Source organism: Piliocolobus tephrosceles, chromosome 18 (genome assembly GCF_002776525.5).
Source record: "Piliocolobus tephrosceles isolate RC106 chromosome 18, ASM277652v3, whole genome shotgun sequence".
Taxonomy (NCBI): domain Eukaryota; kingdom Metazoa; phylum Chordata; class Mammalia; order Primates; family Cercopithecidae; genus Piliocolobus; species Piliocolobus tephrosceles.
Window position 1 is genome coordinate 40,060,011 of NC_045451.1, and position 24,816 is coordinate 40,084,826.

General features: G+C 39.4%; 1 long non-coding RNA gene across 3 annotated transcripts in view; it reads right to left on the minus strand.

The window, feature by feature from the left end:
• LOC111539591 overlaps window positions 1-24,816 on the minus strand; it is a 329,705-nt gene that overhangs the window by 229,927 nt on the left and 74,962 nt on the right. For 2 of the 3 annotated variants that reach the window (XR_002730727.1, XR_002730728.1), the window contains exon 3: window positions 16,243-16,336. The exons of the other annotated variant lie outside the window; for it this stretch is intronic. This is a non-coding gene — a long non-coding RNA (uncharacterized LOC111539591). The remainder of the gene's footprint in view (window positions 1-16,242; window positions 16,337-24,816) is intronic. 3 annotated transcript variants of the gene reach the window in all.

The window sequence follows — 24,816 nt, forward strand, 5'->3', positions numbered from 1 at the left end:
CTCCCAAAGTGCTGGGATTACAGGCTTGAGCCACCGCGCCCGGCCATTTCTTTAAGCTTTTCTTAAAACACCTTGGCCTACTATAAAATGAGGGGAGGCCGAGCGCGGTGGCTCAAGCCTGTAATCCCAGCACTTTGGGAGGCTGAGACGGGCGGATCACGAGGTCAGGAGATGGAGACCATCCTGGCTAACCTGGTGAAACCCCGTCTCTACTAAAAAAAATAAAAAAAACTAGCCGGGTGAGGTGGCGGGCGCCTGTAGTCCCAGCTACTCGGGAGGCTGAGGCGGGAGAATGGCGTAAAACCGGGGGGCGGAGCTTGCAGTGAGCTGAGATCCGGTCACTGCACTCCAGCCCGGGCGACAGAGCGAGACTGTGTCTCAAAAAAAAAAAGAAAAGAAAAGAAAAGCTTAAGCTTAAGCTTAAAGAAATTACTAGGCAGTAGAACTAGAATGGACTAATAAGTTTGTGTTGGGGTCCTAACCTGTGAGGATGGAGCTCCAGAAGGTAATTGTGCCCTTCCACCAACTCTGCCCTTATTTCTTAGAGCTCTGTCCTCCAAGGCCAAGGAGATAAAGCCAGTCCTTCTACTAGTTAACTTCACCTGTGGTTTAAAACTTTATTGATCAGTCATTTTTATCTTCTGATGTTCATTAGTTTCATTCTGGAAAGAACGTTTTTAATGAGAGAGAGAGAATGAGCGGCCATAAGATACTTCATGTGGGGAAGAAAGGGTACAGTGTGGAAAAGATAAATTTCACAAACATAGCTCAAGTTTTGCAAGCCTTCATCAGGCCCAGGAGTTTTTCCACGGGGCAAATTGCGCCCCAAGCTTGCAGTTTGCAGCACCATTTCACATTCTTTTATTTTTACCACGTAAGAATTGATGAAAACATTTCTAGAAGCCAAGAGGTTGTATGCTCCAGGCATAAGCCCTTCATGATGTTCTAGTGAGGATAGGACAGGGCCTATTTGCTCAGTTGACCAGAACCAGCATTTACTTTGAAGAGCTCGAATAATGATTAAGAAAACAAGAAGTTGTCCCAGAAGCTGTTCTTTATGATAGAAGGAGTAACAGTGAGGCCAGCATTCATTATTTCTGTCTGAGCCTCAAGAATATTTCTTTCTTTTTTTTTTCACTAAAAAGAAAAAAAATTGTTAAAAACTGTTATTTATGGCTTATAATAGTCATAATCCCAAAGAACTTGATCATTAACATAGTTAATGACCAGTTTGTGTGTTAACTTCTCTCAGCTTCATCCTGGGATACACAATTAGCAAGTCAGTCATTAAATACTTTGTAATGACTATAGCTGGATTAAAAACTGAAATACAAATAAAAAAATGAGGTTGAAACCTTTAAGATAATGGGTTAATGTGTCTTCTCCTTACCATGGTTGTACCGTATATAATGTTCTTATGAACAGTGTTATTTCTACAGAGGATACAGCTGTTTCCGAGTGGGATTCGATTTATGTCTGTAGCAGATGTTTAATCTACCACATATTGGCTATTGTTTTACAAGCCCCTCTACTTCCTTGTAATGAAATCTCCTTAACTCTCGTATTCCTTCGGTCTATGGGGAGTCATTTCAAGGTGTTCAGGTTTGTATTGTTTTTTCCTTTGCCCTCACATTCCAGTTTTAAAGCTGTATTCCTCACTTTGCTAGTACCAGCATCACATACACTCTGACATCTATGCACATTATCAATATCATTAGCATCAACTAGTATCGATTCCACACAAGCCTGGTCCTTGACTATCTCAATAGAATAATATACTGTATTACTTTAGGACAGAATTTGTTATTTCAAAGTGATTTTAGGTCTAGTCAAATAAATGTGAATCCACATGTCTCCTGTGATACACAAAGCATATCTGAGACAGAAGGACTGAGATTTATATTAGCCTCACTTTTTAAAAACAAGAAAGCTAAGCAAAGAGAGGTCACATGAAATGCCCGAGGCCACACAGCAGGTTTATGTCAGAACGAGAACTGAGAGTAAATGGTATAGTGGAGGGAGCCCTGGGCTGGGATCAAGGGACCTGATTCTTTTCGAAGCTCTGTCAAGGTAGAAATATGTGTAAATTTTAAGGAGTCCAGATTTCTAGATTGCAGCTTCCTCATGAGTGAAATAAAGGTTTTACATCTGATAACCCCCAAAGTTTCCTTGAATTCTGTCATCTTAATTCAGAGATCTGTCTAGTGTTACACCATGAGGTAGTTTAATTCAAAACCACGGTAGAGCTCGGTTGTGTAAAAGCAAATGCATTAAGACTAACTGAATTATTTAGCGACAAGTTTTTCAGGGGAAAAAAAAGACATGTCGTGTGTCCTAAATGACAGGTTCTAGGAAACAGAGGATGGCATTTTTGGTTTAAAAAAAAAAAAAAAAAAGACATTAAAACATAGTTGGCGAAACAGGACAAACCCCCTTACAAGCAAGACAATTATATAAGATGATGAGAAAAGACCAAACTTACATTTTAGTACTTTAAATTCTGTAGCACTTCAGAAACGGGAGACATCAATAGTGGTTTCTTTGATAGTCTGTGGCATTTCTTTCCTGCATCATGGTTTGAGTGAAAATACTTATGGACATTTCTCATCCCTCCTTCTTGCTCTGTGTGAGAGTCTCAGCAGGATAGTCTAGAGCTTTGAGTCCTGTAAATGGCTTCAAAGCCAGATTGGATCATTCGGTTGAAGCCCCTGTGCCCTTCCAAGATTCTACACACTCCCAAATTCTGCCCATCGGAGACATATATGTGTGCACACAAACACACAAATTCTTTTTTCTTATCTCTAGAGGAACATTCAAAATGCAAGCACACAGGCAAAGCAAACGTTTGGGTGAGATATGAGGTTATTATCTGGGTAACTGAGGTCAAGAAAGTTACTAAAATATTAGAGAAAACATTTACTTTTTAAGTTAGCCATTGCTGACAAATTATCTCCCACATTTGAGTTCCTTTTGATGGCCAATATTAGGCCTTAAGTATGAGTATCTTCATTCCTACAATGCTTTATACTTTTCAAAGTTTTTTTTCCATCTGGGTCTTATCTAGTAAGCACAAGTCCTGTACAGTTGGTAGGGTTAGGGTCACAATTCCCAGCTTATAGATGAACTTCCCAAAGAGTTGGAAGGAGAGTTTGAAAGTAATGTCCCCTCCAAAATTAACGTTGAAACTGAATCCCCACCGTGGTGGTATTAAGACGTAAAGTCCTTATAAAAAAGTCTTCAGAGAGTTTGCCCCTTGTTTCTCTTCTGCCTTCCTCCAAAAGAGGTCGCCACAGTGAGAAGGTACCATTGATGGAACAGGCCCGCACCAGACACCCACGCAGGCCCCTTGATCTCGGACTTCCCAGCCTCCAGAACTGTGAAAGATAAATGCCTATTCTTCATAAATTACCCATCTGTGATATTTTGCTATAGCAGCACAAACATTAGAGTGTGTTGTACATTTTCAAGCTTCATATTTCCCTCCTGCTTCAACATCCACACAAACAGGCTTTGAGCACCCTGCCTCAGTGACCACATGCATCATGTGACAAGGTTACACTCTGCCACCAGTTCCCCTTCTTGCCCTCCCTGGACTGAGTCCTAGTAACATTCGGAAACACAAATGAAATCCCCTTGCACATTTTTACTTGTGTGTTCCAGCCTGATCTCCAATGAGGCATCTGCCCATGGGTTTTCTCATGCATGTACATGTGTATATGAGTATTGTAGAGTTCATGTTTAGCAGGGGGTGTGGGGTGTGAGACTGGTTGATGGAAGCAGAGAATTCATATAGAGCAACATGGGCAATTGATTGTTTCTAGGTCAATCATCAAATAAGGATTTGGAGTACCTTGGGATCGATCTAATTCTCTCATTAAGATTACTGTAATAACCAGCTCACTAAACAGTCAATATGGTTATTTCATTCATCTTAATGACCCAATCAAATCAACTCTTGGGAGATCGTCAACACCAACTCCAGAGGGAAAAACTCATGCAGATATAACAGCAGCTTTTGTTGAGCACTCCCAATTTAAAAACGGACTAAGTCACAAAGAGATCCCTAGAGGAATGAGAATTGGGCATTTGCTATTTATAAATCAAGATCCTAAGGGCTATATCTTAATGAAGAAAATTAGAGCATTATAATTTTTAATAAATGAACTAAGGTAGGAATAAGAAAAATATACATAAAGGATCTTGGATCAGGGCAGTAATTTCATGTCACAGAAGTATGAAAAGGTAAGAGACAGTTACAAAGCAGAGCAGAAGAGCAAACTGATGTGGCAAAAGGACGGTCAAAGACATGATGCCTTGATCAATGATCAATAGTTCAGACCCTAACAACGTAGCAAAATTTCAATAAATGTTGACTATGCTGTCCATATTCATGATGGTGGTGATGATGATTTTGATGACAACAGTAATGGGGTCTGACAAACAAAACAATAATAGTCAAGAAAGATTAATGGTAAAAATGATGAAAACAGAGGTCTGAGAAAGTTTCTATTAATGAATATAAAACTGGAAGTAAAGGTAGCCAACCTGCGAAGCAGTCTTAATGGAGTGATGGTTATAAATACATAAAGGAAAAAGCAATGGTGGGGAGAGGACAAGCCCAGGGACACTCGTCTCAGTAAAGGAGCACAAAACATGCAGTTCCTGTCATAGAAAGACAAAGTAGTCCACTTAGGAAAGGTCTAAAGAGAAGGAGAATGCCTTCCCAGAATTGAGCTCTTGCAATGGGAAGAAGAAATATCAAATTCTTAGTATCAGCATAATAATCCAGAGCTATAGAAAGAACTTTCAAGGATGCAAACTTGGACCCCAATATTTGAACATTATAATACCAAATATAGATATTTGGATACATCAGGACATGAGACTGAGTTTTTTTTTTTCAATTCCATTCCCATTTTTGGCATGTGCAACCCACAACCAGATATAGAAGCTTGTCTTAAATTATCCTAGTATGTTAAACCTAAATATATGTTTTTAGAAGAACTGTGAAATGGATGTTTGGTGACTGAGGAGGGATGGGGAAGTCCCTCCTCTTCTTATCAGCACTAATCAAACCAAATTGTCAGAACTACAGTATTAGTACTTGCATTCATCAGGATAGGATAGGCTATAATGTAGTAACAAACAGCCACAACATTTCAGTTATTTAACATAAAAATTTTTGTTTTGTTGTCTTTCATTTACAAGACGTTCATGTAGCAACTCTGGGGTCCAAACTAGCAGAAGCTCCAGCATGCTGCGTTTCTATTTAAAATCACACAACCTACCCAGATGGGAAAATGGAAGGTCATGCATGAACAATTCAACATTTAGCCCAGGAAATGACATACAGCACTGTGTTTACATCCCGTTCCCAGAAGTAATCCCCGGCCTCACTTATGCAAAATATATGGGGAAGTTTCATCCTCCCAAAGGCCACAGTAGGTTTCAAGCGTTAGCTTGCATCAAAATCACCTTGAGTGCTTGTTAAAACAGATTTTGGGGTCTCACCCTCAGAATTTCTGATTCTGATCAAGGCAACTAATAATTTGCTTTTCTGAAAAGTTTTTGGGCCAGACATGGTGACTTACACCTGTAATCCTATTTGGGGGGCCGAGAGGGGCAGATCACTTGAGGTCAGATGGTCCAGACCAGCCTGGCCAACATGGTGAAACCCTGTCTCTACTGAAAATACAAAAATCAGCCAGGCATGGTGGCAGGTGACTGTAATCCCAGCTACTTGGGAAGCTGAGAAAGGAGAATCGCTTGAACCTGCAAGGCAGAGGTTACAGTGAGCTGAGATCATGCCACTGTATTCCATCCTGGTGACAGACAGAGACTCTGTGTCAATAATAATAATAATAATAAAGGTTCCAGGTGAGGCTGATGCTGCTGTCCTGAGACTTCCCTTTGAGATCCCCTGGTTAGAGCAACAGTTCTCAAGCCCAGCTGAACATTCACATCACCTGGACAGCTTATAAAAAAAGATGCACGCCGAGGTCCCACCCCTAAATATTCTGACTTAATTGGGCATCTAAAAATTCTCCTGTATCACAAGAGTTGCTAGTTCAGAAGAACACAATTTTAAGTATGGTTGAAAGATTTACACCAAAGTGTTCATATTACAGACGAAAAAACAAGTTCAACATCACACAGTAGGCTAGTGACACCTCCAAATCAAGAAACTGAATACCCTGGATCCCAGGTGGTGTCATGTCCCTTAATGGGTCAGTACACAGAGGAGGCAGTATTTTAAGACCAATTTAGTCCACAAATTTCTTTCCCTCTGCTTAAAATGGTTCGGCCTCTTTCCAGAGGGATGCTGGCTCTCAGTGCAATAGCTGCTGTGCTCAGGGAGGAGAAAGTGGATCCATCTCCAATTCTCCCACGTGGCTGACAGCAAGCCTAGGAGCAGCTCTCCTCCCTCCCATCCCTCAACTCTGAGCAGCCCTGCTCTGGCTCCCGACCCAGCCTCACCCAGATTTTGCCTCTGCCCCAGGATGTGCGGGCCAAGTGGTTGATCCGGGAAGACAAGCCCACTTATAAAAAAAATAGAAAAGAAAATGAACAAAATTGCTGCCGATGTGCCCTTTGGTCCCATATTGACTAAATCCAGGCTGCCAGAAGGCAGCGCGAGAAGAATCTCATTTTAAAAAGCAACTGAGGGAGATAAAACGCAGCTACCCAACCATTTTGGATGCGGGTCGTCCTCTGCTCCCATCCCCAACACGAAGGCACAGCTTCATTCTCCCATCATGAAATTTTACTGAATTCATCAACTCTAAGTAAAAATAAATAAATAAGAGCTGACCTGTCATCCTTTACAGATTTTGAACCGATTTAACAGCCATCTGATAAACACGCCCTGCATAACTAACGGCCTCTGGCCTGGCATCTTCCTGTAAAACTGAGAAACATCGCCATCTGCTGGTCATGGAGCCCTGGTGCATGGAAATTTCCAATTCCATTGCCCTCAAGCAGCAGTGTCTGCACAGCAATAGGTCCATGAATTCTGCCAACGGGTTGAAATTCACTGTAAATCATTTAATTTCTCTCACTAAGACAAACTACAAACTATATCATGAAATTCTGTTTAACTTTCTTGTGTTTTATGTATGTGTATGAGCTGGATAAGGTGGGGAGGCTTTTGGCATGGTACCTTCCTACTCTTTTTGTTGCCCCTATTTTCTCAAAATTCTCAATGTTGTGAATTTTATAAGTCCATTTAACCAACATTAAGTGAGCTTATTCTATGTGCTAAGTTGTCATACCCAAAGAATCAAACGACAGAGACTGAGGAGGGGGGAATTGGGGAATTGAGAGGAAGTCTCATTCTCACATTCCATATTAACTGGAAACCTGAGGCTCTGTGGTGGTTTTGACTCCTGTACTGTTTTTTTTTTTTTTTTTTTTTTTTTTTGAGATGTGGTCTTCCTTTGTTGCATAGTGTGGTCTCAAACTCCAGCCTCAAGCCATCCTCCCACCTCAGCCTCAAGCAGCTAAATTGCAGGCGTATGCCCCCGTGCTGGGTTTGACTCTCACATCTTCATGGTGAAGCCGATTGTGTTGGACACAGGATTTCAGCCCAACCACGTTATTTAGACTTAAGAATGCCAAAGAAACCTGCTTTTATGGCCTCTTCCACACTGAATCCTTCTTAGAAAATGGGAAAGGGAGACTCTTGTGATCTAAAAGATGGGGGTTTTGGTTCATGATCTGGGTGTTGATTTCTCCTTCTGCCCTTTCCTCTTCCAGTCCTCAGGTGACACCCACCCAAGCCTATCTCTACACCCTTCATCTACTTCAACAATCCTGACTGACATCTCTGACAGTCCAAAGCAAATTGAATAGTGAAATTTCTCTCGCTTTAATGCTTATGCTAGTGGAACTTATTTAAATTTATTTAACATGTACAAAAAGATTAACAGGAAAAGAAAGCAAGGAAGAAGTGTCAACAAAGAGGGCAAGGTATAGAAATGGGTGCTGTTTTTGTATTTGGTGGTGAGACCTGGGGGTGAGTGATGGTGGCTGAGCTGATGACGATCATATTTCCTTTAATACCATGGCCATGGACCACCTCTGCATCCAGCCTCACTAGCTGAAAAGCAGCTCTGAGGACCATTCTGATAGTTCTTTCCCCATCCCTGTCTCCACTCCCCAGACCTTCCTAGTTGCCTCGGACTATAGGACAAGAACCCCCCCATCTGTTATGACTGGGAGTGGAGAAATGGGCAATGAAAGAGAATGTGTAGGTGTGATGCCAGGAACTAGAATGATTTCCTGCCAGTGTTGAGCTGTCTTGGAGGCAGCTCTGTCTGCTTGGCCATTCAACACTGACCCACCATAAAGCCAAAAAGAGGAGGGCTCACTTGGAACACGGAGGTGAGAGTTCAAGCCTGCCCTGGCTCTTATCTGCAGGTAGGGTTAGCTATTCTGCTCTGCAAGAAGAGTCATGGGGAGAAACAATGTTTAAATTCCTAAATGATTGAAGCAAGAAGAAAACACAAAGATGAATGTGAAGTTGACCAAACAGATCTCTTGAAGAAAACTAATTTGCCCAGCGTCTCACAGCACATAAGTGGCACAGGGGAATCTCTGGTCTCTTAGACAACATTTCTCACAATAAACTTTTCCTTTGTCACAAAATAGAGAGGTGCTTCTAGCCATTGGAAAGTTTTTGACATTGGGGTCACCAATCTTGAAAAATCCTGGACTTTTTTCCATCACCTTATCTTAGTCTCATAACCCCTGGACCTCCTTTATCTGAATATCTCTGTACATCAGATGAAAGCAATTAATATCATATAAAATGTTAGAGATCCAGATTACATATGTACCCTTCAGCATTGAGGACAGGAGCAACTGTAACAATGATCACCAAGAAGAAAGTTCAGGGAAATCAGCTGCATTCTGTAAAAAAAATTCTGTGTGGTTGAGTGGTTAGTGTCCTAGGTTCTGAAAGGAAGATTCTGTAGTTGGAATCCTGGATCTGGCCCTTAAGAGCTGGGAAAATTGCTCAACCTTTTGTAGCAAAATCATAATGATAAAATAAGTTCAATCAAATAATGAAGGCATTTTGAACAACATGTGCGGCACATGGTAAACCGCCCATCAGTGTTAGCTCTTGTTTTTATTGCTATTATCACTCAGCGAGTGACCAGCTGCCAACTCTGACTTTGGAGGAAAATCATTCTTGCTCATCATTCAACATTCATTATATACCAATCTTCTCTCTACTCTTTTCCAGGATAAAAGAAGAAAAAGTTAAAAAGGGAGAAAATGCCAGAAACTTCCTGAATCTTTTACAATAAGTTCTAAGGTAAGGGGAAATCATCCAGGATATGCTTTTCAAATTAACCGAAGAGCAAGTATCTCTGCAAAACTTTTGCTGGTTTTTTTTTTTTTTTTTCAAACGACTGTGGTTGTTTTTGGCAATAGGTAGAAATATGAGTCAACAACCTCCTACGTGGCTCTCAAGAAATGATGTTTAAATCAGAACCACAGCTGCACAGGAAGGGCATATGAAGTCAAACTGCTTCAATGTTAATGAACACACATATGTGGTCATTCAATATAGCAGAAAAGCCTGAAAGTGAGTTTTAGTACTGGACTCACTGTGAACTTGCTATAACTCTTGCTTGAACTCTCTGGGCCTCAGCTTCCTCTTTTGTAAAGTGAAACATGGCACTAAATCATATCCAAAGTCTCTTGGGGTTTTAACTTCTAGCGTTACGCTTCCCAGAAGTATTTTTATCTATATGAGAGTATTACAGGAGCGGGCACGGTAGCTCATCCCTGTAATCCCAGCACTTTGGGAGGCCGAGGTGGGCAGATCACTTGAGGTCAGGAGTTTGAGACCAGCCTGGCCAACATGGCAAAACTCTGTCTCTGTTAAAAACACAAAAATTAGCTAGGTGTAGTGGCACGTGCCTGTAATCCCAGCTACTCAGGAGGCAAAGGCAGGAGAATCACTTGAACCTGGGAGGTGGAAGAGGTTGCAGTGAACCGAGGTCATGCCACTGCACTCCACCCTGGGCAACAGAGTGAGATTCCATCTCTCTCTCTCTCTCATAGCACGGCAAAGCTTACAACAAGGAAAGGAATTATTTGTGGTAAATCTTCAGGTCTCAGTGAAATAGACGATTGGAGATTGGGGGTTAACCCCCTTCCTACTACATTTTTGCTAGTTGATCACTCCATGTGACCACTCCCTTATGGATCTCCCTGGCTGCCTAAGGCTTGATGAATGGAGCACTGCTCTTTCTGGAACAATAGACTCCTGCACCTGGTCACCAAATCTCTCACACCCCCACACACCTCATTTATTTCCATAGTTACCAATGTCTTCCCTTCCTCAGCTAAGCCTGGGGAGCCTTCCCTCTGTATAATGTTCCAGTAACATCCATGTGATATCTTGGTAGCTGGGGTTCCTTGAGGAAAAATTTAACATGAACCATAGTATATCATAGACCTAATTTCTCTGGAGCCTATTTATGTATTTGAGGTCTACCACACCAAAAATTCACCACACAATTGTTGCTTTTGATGCAAAAGGGTAGACATGATTTGATATTAGTTTGGCACTGCAACTAGATAATATATTTTAACAGCGACAGCTGGTTTCAACACGATTCAAAACCACTAGAATTTTCTCTGACTGAATCTTGAGGTGTTCACTGAGTGGTATTTGCGTGTTTCAAGAACAATTCTGCTGTGGGTCAAACTAATCTATCTAAAACTTTCTATAAGGATAGTTCAGTTTAATAAGCCGACCTTGATTTCTGTGGCTCTGCCAAACTTAACTGGGAGGAGAAAGTGATGATTAACTTGTTTGAAAAAATATGCCAGCTCAAATGACCTGCAAAAAGTCCAGCCAATGAAAGTGCCTTCACTCCTTGAAAGTCTGCTCATGTATCTTTGTCATCGCTGTGCATTTTAATTGTCTAATTCTGCAAGAGGCTATTTAAGTCCATCCCAAATTCTGCTCTCACTGAAATATGGGGAGTATATGTATAGAAGCTGTTCTGTCCACTTTTTGATTTGAAGCATTTCTTCCCTTCACCTTAAAATAAGTTAATGTGCATCTTTCCACCTTTTGGTCTTAAGGAGCACAAGACTTCAGAGTTTTACGAGCTCCAGCTGGAGTTGTAGGAGCTGTCTACTGCAACATCAGTGTGATTTGTGTAGCATTAATAGCCCTTTTGTTCCACGAACTTCAATTCCCTTCAAAATAGAAGAGTATTGAACTCACCATTTCATAAGGAGAATGAAGGAAAATGTACAACTGGATGTGAGCTTATGTGCTATGGTTATTGATACTGACTTCAAGATCACACTTCCTTCTGGTCCTCGGGCCCTGCGGAGCTCAAGACATTCATTTGGGGCTATCAGATATGTTGCAGGTCAGACTAGAAATAACTAAATCACAGTGCTGCTCTTAACAGTGGGACTTTGTGGGCTGCTGCGATGCCAAGGAATCTTCTTTATCCAGCAAGAAATAAAGTATTGTGGACATGATACTAAAGTCTCATGTGTGAACAAGTTTTGTAGCACAAAGGGGCTTTCAACCCAAACATATCTTATTTAACAAAATACAATGCAATATCTAGTCTGGGTCAATATGTTTAAAGAAATTTTATTTTCTATAGCTGCTTCTCAAAACAATGATAGCAGAACAGGAATAAAATTTATGGGGGGAAAAAAAATAGTTGCCTTGTTCCAAAGAATGCTGCTGGAGGAACTTTTCAAATAAACTCAGCCTCCTCAAGTTACTGTCAAAGGAGAACCGAAAAAAATAAATGATTTCCAGGAAGTAGAATTTAAAGTAAAGTAAGCAATCACCAGATGCTCAATAAGGTGAACTGAGCTTTAAAATTTGTGATCACAAAATAATTATCATGTCTTAATTGATGCCAAGCATTCTTCCCACAAGCTGACCCTCACACTGCTGGCAGGTTTGCTTTTCATTATACCATCTGTATTAGCCACTCTTTGGCTACCCGATTGCCAAACTCCTCTACCTGGCATTCAAGAGCCTCCTAATTGGGCCCCAATGAATTATCAACTGTCTGCCAAGTACAAGGCTTATCACCCCCCTACCCCTGTCATTTTGACCTACCCGCCTGGCATGGTATCAGTTGGTCACTTAAGCAACCAAAGGCTATTTTTATTGGGCACTAACTAAACTATGTACTCTGATAGATTCCTTATTGGTGAATACAAAGAAATAAGCTATTATTGTTTTTTATAAAGGGACTTCTAAAAGGCAAAGTAAAACTCTAAGATAGAGTGATACATATCAACTAGTATTTAAGAAAGAGTGAGTGGGAAATTCTAATCAAAACTAAAGTGTCCTAAAAAAAAATATGAGTTTAAAGCAGTTTACTTTGGGTCAAATTATTAAAGGATCTTGAATGAATTCTATTTATCTTTCAACACCCAATTCAAATGCAAACTCTTTTATAGTCACTTCGGAAAGCTACTTTTTCCATAAAGAATTATCTAACACTCAACCAAAAGTGATTTTCTTTCTTTTCTAATCTCTTCAGAATTAAGACACACTACACATGTCAGTAAATTTTAATGCTCCCTGTATTTTGCCTTAAATGTATCTTATCTTTCCAAATAGCTTTTTATTAGTTTTATTGAGGTAAAATTTACATACCATAAATTTGCCCATTTTAATTTTTAGTAGAGTTGTGCAACTTTTATATAACACAACTCAAACTTTTCATCACTTCAAAACAGAAACTGTGCTCGTGTGCACTCCCCCCTCCTTCATACTCCCATCCGGAAGCAACTCTATGTTTACTTCCTATCTCTATAAATTTGCCTTCCCTGGTAATTTTATATGAATGAAATCATAAAATATGTGGTCTTTTGTGTTTGGTTGATTTCACTTGCCACAGTGTTTTTGAGGTTCATCCACCTTGTAGCATGTATTGGTACTTACTCCTTTTGATTGCTGAGTAATATTCCTTTTTATGGATATACCTTATTTTGTTTATGCATTTACCAATAGATAAACATTTGAGTTGTTTTCACTTTTTGACTATTCTGAACAACGCTGCCATGAACATTCATGTAGAGATCTTGTGTGGACATATGTTTTTATTTCTCATAGATACCTAAGAATGGAATTGCTGGATCATATGATAAACTTACCTTTAACACTTTAAGAAACTCCCAAACTGTTATCCAAAGTGGCTGCACCATTTTACATATCCATCAGTAATGCATGAGAGTTCCTAGATAGATTTTAAATTCCTCAAAATCAAATTATTTTAAGAAAGATACTTTTTGGAATACCCTGTCAAAGTTCTATTCATCAAAAAGCACTCCAAGAATATATGTATCATTTTTCACTTTACATAGGGCAAAGAGGAGGCAAAGAAATAATCAGCCAACACCCTCAAAGTGATTTTCCCAATGGGTCTAGGGCAATACAAAAAGAAAAGTAAGAAAGTTTTGAAATGGGTACTCCAGAAAGTAAATAACTACACAAGAATAACAAATAGTTTATATATGACTTTAAGGTTGTCTGTGGGGTGTCAGGCTGCATATGAAAATTAGTTTTATGGCTTTTTAGTCATACAACATATAATAAAATGTCACAGGCTTTACTCTTAGAGGTCAATCTGAATTAGTAAGAAGGAATTATAATGAAATGTTTGAAAATAAGAGTGATTGTTTGTAAAAGCATGCAACCTCACTGACTCTAGAAGTGAATGTCTTTACCGACTATAGTTTCTTGAATGTCCCCAGGCCTTTGCTCATTTGTGTGGCTTTTTAATGTGTTAATTTTCATTATTCCTTTTTCAGTTATTGACATTTATCTGAGATTTCAAGTGGTCATTCAAATACCATCCCTTTTAGATTTTTTTCTAATTCCCAGTCCCTAATTCCTTTTTATACATAAACTTATCTAGCATAAAATGTTCACATCAATTATGTCATTTAATTGCATGAAATAGGCATTATTATTAGTTTTACTTTACAGACAATAAAAACCAAGGTTTATAGAATCTATGCGAACTGCTATATACTGCCCAAATAAATGGTAGAGTTGAAATTCAAATCCAAGTTTCCTGACTCCAAAATTCCATTTTTATCAGGGCATTGTCTCAATCCTCTAGTTTTAACTTATTTCACTGTTATTTAATTATTCCTTGGGTTCTAATGATTGAGGTTTTTTTTTAATAATCCTTTCCTACTCATTGTAAGGACATAGAGAGCAAGGATTATATTTTACTCATTTCTGCATCCCAGAAGCATCTAACATAGGCTTTGAATATAGTATTCAATAAAAAATGTGCCAAATAAATAAAAATGTACGGCCAATAGAATACCAGCTAGACCTCCCCTGAGACAATGCTACTGAATAATCTCACTTGCCTCTAATTAGTGATACCAAGGGCGCCAAACAAGTGGGCTTTTTTTTTCTTTAATTTAAACTGTCATTTACTTGAAAATTCTTCTTTTAAAAAAAACCAACGAGGTAAATGTCAATTGAGCTCTGCCAAATTACAATTATCTTGAAAGTGAAGAGGTAGATATTTCTGAAACCATGACGTCAAAATTTATTGCTAGCATGAATCTCAGAGAAAACCTGTCCCCTATTAATTCTAAAACTAAGAAAAACCAAAGCCAGAGAGCATGAGTACTGTGCTCCGTCACACATAACTAGCTAGCAGCAAACCAGTCCCGTGACTCCCTGGCCTCCACTGCATCTTATCAGGACATCCGTGATTTGAGATTGTGTGGCAATACTCTGAGGACTATTTCCAGCTCTTCTGTCACTTCTATGACCTTGGGCAAGTCACATAACTGTCCCTCTGTCTTCCTGTTTATAAAATAAGGATAATGAGTCTATTTGGAAAGCACTTTAAGTCACTCTGATTAAAGATGCTATTTAAAGTGCCAGGTGTCATTCCACAAATAAATAGAAAAAAGTAGAAAGAGAAGACCCATACTCAATCACTCCCAGACTCATCTGTCCCCCAGTCTCGCTCCGCTCTCTCGGCACTAGGCAGGCACCTAGCCAAGTGGAAGGATGAAGCTAAGCAGAAGATGATTAACCTTGGATCAAACCTCTTCAGCACAAGATAATAACTGAAACAAGTATTCCTCGAAATCTCCCACACACACTATTTCCTAGGACACATGATTACTTTCTGATCATTTTTTACCTTTTGTTTAATTAGGAAAATGTAATTGGATCATTTCAAATAGTATAGTTAACTGGAGATTTGGCAATGACCTTGAGATTGTGTCTGTGAACACAGGGAAAACTGCACAGTCTGCTGATGAGGAGAATTGGGCAGTTATTAGGTTGTTTTCAGTGTTGCTAGGATACGTATAAGGAATGATCCACTAATGCAGTTCAGTTAGGAGCAGATAACCATGTCCCTTTTGTGCAAAAACTCTAGGGAAAATAGTCAGTTTACTTCTGTACTCTGCCATAACAAAATAAATGTGACACTGATGCATGTGACAGCTATTATCCTTCATGGTTAAAATAGATGTTAGATAACTTCAAAAATCAATTCAATCAGTAAAGCTCATATAATAAAATCAAGTTTTGAATTTTTCTTCTCTATCTTTAGTCAAGGCAATGGTAACCTCAATAATAGATGGACTGGAAAGCTCTCATTTAGTAGTATGTGGAAATGTGAAAACAGAGTTAAATACAGGTTTGGAGATTTAATCCACAATGTTACATACAATTCATACTTAAGTCTGGTGCACAATCTTAGGTGAACAGAGTAAGGCATAGTATTTGATAAACATGGGCACTCAATCAATAGTTCTTGATGAACAAATGAAAACCAAAGGAAGATTTTTACTCATCTCTATTGGATTGAGGAATGAGCTCAAGTACAATTTCAAAAGCAAAGAAAACATCCCTCTTGATATGTTTATGTATAGAAAAATTGAACCTCACATACCTACTCTTTACAATACAAATTCCAGATTGATTCAAATTTACATCTCTCCCTAAACACTACTAAACTGATATCCCAAACACACATCACATTACTGCCCCCATGACATGCAGTGCCCCTCCCCTGTTAAGCTGCACTTCTCTGCCCTCTGTTGACTGAAATGCTATTTATTCTCTAGGTTTCTGCTTCAAGCTCACATGTCCCAAGATTGCTTCTCAGAAGCAGTCTCTCTCTCCTCTGACCCTCTCTAAACCTTATTCTATCAAGTACATAGCTTCTTTTATCATCTTTTCCTTACCTTTATGCACCTGAGGGCCTCAATATTTATCCATCAACCAGGACAACATCTACTTCTTGGAATTTTTCACAACCAAAAGAACAATGCTGTGCATCTAGGAGAAACTCAAAACTAATGAAATTGGGGAAGAAAGAAGACAGAGAGAAGAAAGGAGTAAGAAAACAAGGGAAGGAGTGATGAGGGGAGGAGGGGAAAACCACCAAGTCAACACAATCTTATTTTGTGATGAATTTCATAGACTCAACAATTAAACAATTTTTTTTTTTTTTTCTGAGACGGAGTCTTGCTCTGTCGCCCAGGCTGGAGGGCAGTGGTGTGATCTCGGCTCACTACAAGCTCCACCTCCCGAGTTCACGCCATTCTCTGGCCTCAGCGTCTCCAGTAGCTGGGACTACAGGCGCCCACCACCATGCCCGGTTAATTTTTTTTTTTTTTTTTTTTGTATTTTTTCGTAGAGATGGGATTTCACTGTATTAGCCAGAATGGTCTCAATCTCCTGACCCCGTGATCTGTGCGCCTCGGCCTTCAAAAGTGCTAGGATTACAGGCATGAGCCACCACGCCCAGCCAGAGTATTGTCTAGAAACAAATTAGGCAGTTATGATGGAGTTGAGGAATTATCTAATGAGGGTAATCATAGGTAATAGTCAATCTGTACAAATCATGTTTGTAAGCCATTTCTTCTTCTAAATACCATGTGGTGTGTTTAGCATATTTTAGGCCAAACTGATGTCTATGTAGTGTGTGTGTGTGTGTGTGTGTGTGTGTGTGTGGTGTTTGGGATAGGTGTTTGGAACACACAGCATCAATACCTTACCATCCTATTCCGGGCCTACTGTTGCTAAACAGTGCTATTTACCATATTTTAGTTGTAGTAGAGAAGAAAGCAGACTGTCTACCCATGTTACTAGCTTAGGAAAAGGGTTTTTAAAGGCATGAGTTTGAGGAAAGACCTCTCCTGAATGAGGAGTTATTAGACATATAGTAGGAAGAGAGGACCTCTTTCAGTTAGGGGTGGGAGAAGAAAGTAAGTAAGGATAAAGCCAGATTTTGAAAGGCCTTGAGTGAAGCTAAGACATGTGCATTGTATGCTGTGGGTAAAAGGGACTATGAATAGAATTTTGAGCAGGGATGTGATGTGATCAGCATTGCTTCTAGGAACTGTGGCTCAGGTTGTGAGGGGAGGGGAAGACCAGACCAATGAGAGAATAATGAAAAATTGCGTGGAGGCTGGTAAGAAGGAGACAGTATTCCAAATGAGAGAGAATGAGGGCTAATGAAGTCAGTGACAGCAAGAGAATTCACTGGCTGGTGAGACATTGAGAGTGAGGGAGAGAGAGGAGCCTGGATGCATGTGGCCAGGTGTGTATTACTCCAGGCTGAATAGCACAGGCTCTGCAGTGTGTATGCTGCAACCTGTCCTGGAAGCAGGAAGAGGCTGGGCCCAGTGGTGAGAACAGCCCCTTTGAGGGGGTTTCCTAAAGGAAAAGTGGGATTTTTCTACATGACAGTTTGTCATAAGGGATGGAGGTGAGACTCCTTCAGTAAAATGTTACCCATGACAGCCTGTGGCAACGGCGCTTTGGGAAACTGAGGCTAGTGTACGGAAACTCCTCTCCATTTCCTTTCCATGGAAGCCAATATAACAATAGCCATAGGGAGAATGGAAACATTAAATTCCAGGCAAGGATCAGAAGCAAGGTAGAGAGCACCAAGAGGCAGCTGAAAGAGATTGTGAAAACACTAGTGAGAAAAGAGGGGCTGGTTTCTGTAGGAACTGACCCAGGAACTAATGGGGAAAAAATCCTGCTTATTCCAGAGGTAGGTGATCTTTATGGAGGAGAGAACAAAGGGCAGATTGTGATACTAACACAGTAAGTGCTATCCAGATAGCAGACACTAGGGATGAATACACATGAAAAATGTATTGGAGCCACATACCTAAAATTCTCTACTACTTAATATAGAAAAAAGTCCATGGAATTTTAATAGGACAGAGCAGGGATTGGCAAACTGTAAACTGTGGGCTGAATCTGGCCCATATCCTCTTTTTGTAAAAAAAAAAAAAAAAAAAAAAAAAAGCTTATTGGACCACAGTGAAGCCTGTTTGCTTTTATTTTTACATTGTGTATCATTGCTTTCATGCTACAACAGCAGAGGTGAATAGTTGTGACACAGACCATATGGCCCACAAAGCCTGAAATGTGTACAATCTGGCCTTTTACAGAAAAGGTTTGTTGACCATTGTTACAGAGGAAAAAGCAACAGCACTCAACCAGTTCTCAGAAGACCCTGATCCTATCTTAACACTATGCTTAATGTGTCCTTAAGGAGATCACTTAATATTGCTAAGTCTGGGTTTTCTAATCTGGAATATGAAACTAATAGTTAATTCACCTGCATGACAAGGTTATGGTGAAGCTCATATCTGATAATGTAAGTGTACATTAAAAACTATAAAGGGCTGGCTGGGCACTGTGACTCACACCTGTAATCCCAGCACTTTGGGAGGCTGAGGTGGGTGGATCACCTGAGGTCAGGAGTTCAAGACCAGACTGACTAATGTAGCAAAACCCCATCTCTACAAAAATACAAAAACTAGCCAGGTGTGGTGGCAGGTGCCTGTAGTCTCAGCTACTCAGGAGACTGAGGCAGGAGAATCGCTTGAACCCAGGAGGAGAAGTTTGCAGTGAGCCAAGATCATGCCACTATACTCCAGCCTGGGTGACAGAATCAGACTCCATTAAAAAAAAAAGTATTATAAAGGTCTCTATAAAGGTATATAAATATTTCTATTTAATCATACCAATACCAGGGTGTATTAAATTAGGAATTATGTTATATTTTTTGGTGTTTGGGGAGGTAAGATGTTCACATGATCATATAGAAGGGTAATATAACTTATAAGGTAGTTAGTTGCAAGGTTGATTGTGGATATTTGTAACTTGAAATTCATTTCTCCCCACAAAATTACAAAGAATTCTTGTTGCCTCTTGCCTTTTCATCTGACTCCAGCCTCAAAGACCTGCTAGTAGTTGTGTGAATGTGGGTTCTGTGTCACTCCTGTGCCTTTGCTCCTAATGGGCCTTGGTCTGGACACCTTCTCTTAGCAGTACCTCCCCACCCTCTTTCATCTGGATAACTCTTTCTGTGCCTTAGGTATCAGCTCAGGTATCACCCCAGCAGGCAGCCTTCCCTGACACCCCTCTCCTGGATGACTTATCATTCCCAAAGATTTGTTGAATGGCTATTGCAAATCACTGTTATTGCATTTTTCATGATATGTTGTAATTAACTGTTCACGTTTTTCTCCCCTCTAAAGTAAGCTCCTCGAGGACCAGAAATGTGTCTCAATCAATAGCTTCCACTTACTGAGAAAACACTAGTGCCAGATAATTTTCCCTTTTAATTTTTCCAACTACACAATGAGAAGGAGGCTTTTGACCCCATTTTATAGAGGAGGAAACTACAGACTGGAGAGAAGCTCCTTGCATGAAAGGAAACCACAAATAATTGGCAGAGCCATACCCAAAACTGTTCGAATTCCTCCCCTACTAAAAAATCCTACTCTTAGTCACATGTTTATTCCGGAGTCCTCATTTGCTGAAAATTTATTATCTGATTCCCACAGTAATGATATTTTAGGGAGGAAAAATTCTTTAAAACATGAAAAGATTCACTAATAAGCCAACTATGTACACAAGTAGATCCTTTTACTTCCCCACAGTTCTTAAACCTAGCCTCAACCTACCCATCCTTCCTGCTCTACCACTCTGGTGGCTGTCTCTTGTTTATTTGCACTGCATTCACATATGATTATGGAATGCAAAATGACTGCAAAGTGAAATCACACATTTTGCAGAAGATTCAAGATTTCCTGAGGTCTATGAAAGTGATCATAGAAAACTGCTTAGAACACACAAAAGCCCTTGAAAAATCAGAATAAAGTAGAGTTAAACTAGTTAACAACAAAAATGAAGAAAAAACAGAAAGACAGAGTAAGTGCTTCAGAAAAGAAAGATTTAAATAACAAAGAATGAAGGGGGCTCTTTAGTATATCTGATGAAGCCCTCAAATATTTATACAGAAAGGACTTTCTCCATGAAGGTGCTAGAAAAGCCAAATGTAAAGCAAAGGATGGTTAAGTTGTTGCATATTCTTTATTTTTCTTACAAGAATTAGCTCAGAATTCCAATTACAATATAAAATCAACTTATTGTTTTAAATTTCATTTTTCAAGAGTTTGTTTTTTCTCGTGAAATTTCTTTTGTGTTATTTGCCATGAAAGTCTCTGCCAACCACTGTACTCCATTTCCTTGTTCATAGCAATGTTTTTTGTTTGTTTGTTTGTTTGTTTGTTTTATGGAGTCTCGTTCTGTCACCAGGTTGGAGTGCAGTGGCAGGATGTCTGCTCACTGCAACCTCTGACTCCCTGGTTCAAGCAATTTTTCTGTCTCAGCCTCCCAAGGAGCTGGGATTACAGGCAGGCACCACCATGCCCAGCTAATTTTGTATTTTTAGTAAAGACGGGGTTTCACCATGTTGGCCAGGATGATCTCAATCTCCTAACCTCAGGTGATCTGCCCGCCTCGGCCTCCCAAAGTGCTGGGGTTACAGGCATCAGCCACCATGCCCAGCTGTTCATAGTGGATTTGTTGAGGATAAGCAACCTGGCCCAAGAAGAGCAAACTCATTGCCATAGAATTTTAGAATGAGAAATAAAAGCGTATTTTTGGTTGTTCAGACTAAAACAGGTACAACTAGGAACAGCCTGTACTCAGATTTCCAGCCATGTGGACCTAGAAAAACTACATGCAGGGAGACAGACTAAAGCACAGAAGCACAGTATCAAGAGAAAAGGGAGATTCTGTCCTTGATCCCAACACATTCCAGGTCTTCAGTCTTCCCGGTAAACTTGAAATAAATTATCCTTGTGGATTCATCGAATATGGTTCCTAGAGTTTCTATCATAACTGAAAGAGTCTGAATCAAGCAAAAGATGCCTTTCCAGTCATACTGGAGCATGTCTCTAGCCATGCCCTCCACAGAAACCCAAGAGGATGTGTCTACCTGGAGCCCATATTCCCCAGAATCCTCTTCAGGAATCTCTTCTCTGTACTGTTCGATTCAGGGTGGATTGAGTGACTGGTGTAGATGCCCTTGGGCCCAAGGATTGCTTCAGCAAGGCTGTGGGAAGGGCGTAGGTAAAGCTTAATCTGGGGCATTTACTCATGTCCTTGTAAGGTCCCTCACAGTGCAGACCAGAAACATGGGTGGGAAGACAAAAGATGTGATCTGAGGCCAGAGGGGTGTGTTTAGGTATCTAAACACAAACCTGTCATTCCAGTTTATTATAAAGATACATTAGCCAAGAAGGGAGAGAAGGGAATGCATGAGATTCAACAATTCACTAGCTTGATGTATAACTTTTAAATATTTAGACATATGGAATGTAAGCTTCCATTTTTATTCTTCCCTGGATGCTGCAAACATTGGGAGCACGTATGACATATTAGGATAAAGGATTATCTTTGAGTTAACCATACTGAAGTATATATCATGACCCCAGAACTACACTAGGTTGTATGCAGGGCTTAAAATTATATCTCATGAAAAGTACTGAATTTCATGAGTTACCTTTCCAGAAACAATGAAATTCCTCTATCTGACCTATTTAACTAAATCTATGTCAAATTTAGAAAGATCCTGGTTAAAAGAAAACCAAGAAAGTAAGTTAGCACCTTGCATATAGGTAGACATCTCTTAACAGAATAAAAGAAGGCATCTGGTTTCATATTTTAAGATAATAATTATTCCCATAATTTTAAATTATGGACAGGAAGTATGAATCATGAAACCTAAAAGTTCATCAGATTATCCTTACCCATAGAATCTGTTTCTGTTATTTTTGCCTCTATTTTAGGCTTCATCTATATGAGAATATGAACATCACTTTTTAATTGAATTATAGGTGTGGCTATCTAAAATTCATATTTGATAAAATTAATAAACATCTAGTTAAGGCCTTAAAATGATAGCTATTTTTATCATGTCTTGTCTTCAGTAAACAGTGCTTAATATTCTTATAAAGGTTCTGGTCCAGTTATAATGAATGTAAGAATCCAACAATAGAAATAAAATAAAAAATAAACCAAAAACTGTTAGGGTGGGAAGATACAATCCTAGGTTGTTTGGGCCTAATTTTATCACCACCACTTTACAGAGAACAAAGTTGAGCCTCAGAGAAGTTAAGTAACTGGCCTCAAGTAACAACTTATAATTGACAATCCTTACTATTTTTTATTCATCTTCAAATTTCACACATCTATTTTAAAACACTTGCTTTTTAGATTTAAAAACAAAACATGTCATCTAAAAATAAATTATAGGACACTAAAAAATGTAAGCAGGTTGGTTGGAAATCAGCATTTTGTCAAGTGACTTTTCAATGAATATTCCTTTAATATTCTAAGTTCTGCAAACATTTAACATAAAAACTTTTCCCAGATTTCTCCTTTTGCTGAAGCATTTATAAGTAGCCTTTAAATATCTTTCTAAAGTTGCACTGTTTTTTATCCCTGCCTGGTCTACATTATGCCTCCCATTTATTTAACTTCAGAGTATGTGGTACTGATTCTATTTTAATTATATCAGGCTTTTTCTGCAATTGTTGCTCACATTTAGGTTGCACATTTAATGGTCACCACACCTAAGGCCAAGCAAAAAAAAAAAAAAAAGATGCTAAAAATAAAAGTCATTTTAATTTACAAGTATCTAAATTCCAACATGATTCTAAGTATAATAAATGCACACATATGACTGGAAAAAAACTAGGTGCAAGGTTAAAAAAAAAATCCAGATCTATCATGTAGGACATAAGATGAACACTCACAAACAAACAGAATGATCAGAGAGATGGGCCATGTAGAATCTGCTCTCAAATAGAATAGAAACTTCTTGAGGAGACACTATTTTTAAGCAAAACGGTACATGCATAGTAAAACTATAATTTAAAAATCCAAATTAGTGCCACGGAAGTTCAAGGGAGAAAGAGATGAGTGCATGATGTAGTGGTGAGAGAAAATCTTAAAAACAAAACAAAATAAACAACAACAAACTAGGAGTCAGTACTGAACCAGCTAGCCAGAAAGAATTATAAGGGTGTTTAAGGTTTCATTTGTTGTCTCATTGCCTCTTGAAGAAATCTCAGCTCCCCCATCTGTAAAAGTGAGATAATGAGAGTACTTGCTGCACGGGGTTGCTAAGGACTAATTTGGATGCAGCACTTAGCTTTGCGTCGAACTCTAGTCAACAGTGAATGTTAGGTTTGCCCCGCACTTGTCATTTGACAAGGGTTAGAATGGAAGATGCCATCATGTTACCCACCCTGCTTCCCTTACTTCCAGGAGGCAAGTGCTTTGAAACAGCCTTGAGAAATTTGGAGATGTATAAATGATTGATTAGCGCCTCCAGGAGGCACCTGATCTAAGCTGGTTTAACCATAGGACCTCACTTTCTAGCCACAGTGATTGGTCCTCAAGGGTGGAAAGAGGAACCAATCGAGACAAAATTAGACCGTCTTTGAACTACAGAATAAGGAAAAAGCCTCTGTCCTCGCTGAAGACCACCTGTCCAGGTTGTCCCAGGACTGAGGGATTTCTCAGATTGCAGGATTTTCAGCACTGAAACTAGAAAAGTCTCGGGCAAACTGGGAATCATTGGTCGCAGTTGGAAAGATATGAGCCCCAAACAGCCTATGGAAGAAGCCAGAACACAGTAAGAAAAATGATGACAGTATACAGAAAGAGGTGGAGGTGGGAGAAGAGAGTGCTGGTCTTTGGTCTGAATCATCCTCAAAGCCAGCTAGTCCTCTGTTACCTGCAAGTTTGATCACATGATGCAATGAATTTCTCTTTGTACATGAGTAACTTGGGTTGGGATTTCTATCACTTGTAACCAAAGGAATCATAGTTAATATGCTGACCCATGGAAAATTTTTCATAAATATTAGCTATTATAAACCAGGGAAAAACAAAATTTCTTGGCAGAATCTAATAATAATTACTACAGAGTGGAAAAAAAGAAATACTTCTGCACTCATGGAGACACAGCTAGAGACCATGTGGGCTAGCTTGAGTGATACTGTTCCTTCTACTGACCTAGAAGCTGCCTCCAGAACAGTCTGAAGTCTGGACAATTGTCTGTGTCTAGAGTTACACTAATGACTTTCTGTCCACTAATTGCATCAGAGGAAGTTCAACAGTCTCAGCTACTATTCTGATTTCTGGTGAATGATTTGCAAGTGCAGGTGGCTTGCAAAAGACAAAAGATGTTTTCCTCAAAATGGTCAACACCTATGAAACTCTGTACAGGTTCGAAAACAGGAGGTTTCCCTTGATTATTCCTAAAAATCAAAATTGCTCAGGAATGAGAGGGAGTACATCATTACCTAAAAAAATGTTCACTGCTTTGAATACTTTACATTCCAGAATCCTAGATAATGATTTACAGTTCTTTCCATATACTCTATAACTTGAAGTAGAATATCTTCAAAAGAAATTTTCATAATTAATCA